The following is a 989-nucleotide window of genomic DNA, read 5'->3' on the forward strand; positions in this document are numbered from 1 at the left end:
TAGTGATTTAACTAAAAATATGTGAATTAATATATATATATATATATATATATATATATATATATAAATATATAATAATTAATTTAATGATTATTTTTAATATATATAAAAAATAATTTATTATAAAAATTTGACACAAATATTAACTTAAATTTTTTTTATACATTTAATGATCAAATATTTTTTCATCTATGCTCTTTAAATAATGTCCGTGCCCATAAGACATACTTTAAAATTTTTTTTTCTCAATAAATTCACCTTGGAAAAGTATGAGGAGCCAATAGAATACTTGTATAATACATACAATGAAAATTTATAGAATATTAGAGATATAATTATCAGTGTTATCTTTTTTTATATTTTTGGGATTTATGGTATTATGATATGGTATTAAAGCGTTAAATCTGAAAAATCAAGAGTTCGATTCTTATAGTTTATTGTACATATTATATAAATAGTCCATTGTCTTCTAAGAGAATCTTGGCGGACATTTACATCATTATGTGGCGTTCATGATAAACATTAAACAATAGAATTGCTCAACACTGTTATAATAACTTATTATTGGTCTATCTTTCCTTATTTGGTTTTTTTTTTTTTTGGACATCCTTATTTGGTATTTAAGTGCGTGACAGCCAAGTTAATAAAGATAACAATATAATGAAAATGTTGCCTTATTCAAAGAATGGTACTTCTTACATACATGTTTTCACGATCAAATTCTTTTTACTATTTTTTTTATATATTTTAACACAATTGAATGATTATGGTGCTAAAAAGCCCATTTCTACACATTAATTGAAATTAAATTCTATGTGAAAAACCGAAAATATAACAACTTTTGCATTATAATATGCTCTCAAACCCATCTTCTCGAAAATGCAACTCAAAACATTATTAAAACAATACAGAATTCAATACTACGCAACAAAACATTAGTATAATATCTATTTATTATATATTTAATATATCATAATTAATAATATTTA

This window comes from Arachis ipaensis, chromosome B02 (assembly GCF_000816755.2).
Source record: "Arachis ipaensis cultivar K30076 chromosome B02, Araip1.1, whole genome shotgun sequence".
In the NCBI taxonomy this organism is placed as follows: domain Eukaryota; kingdom Viridiplantae; phylum Streptophyta; class Magnoliopsida; order Fabales; family Fabaceae; genus Arachis; species Arachis ipaensis.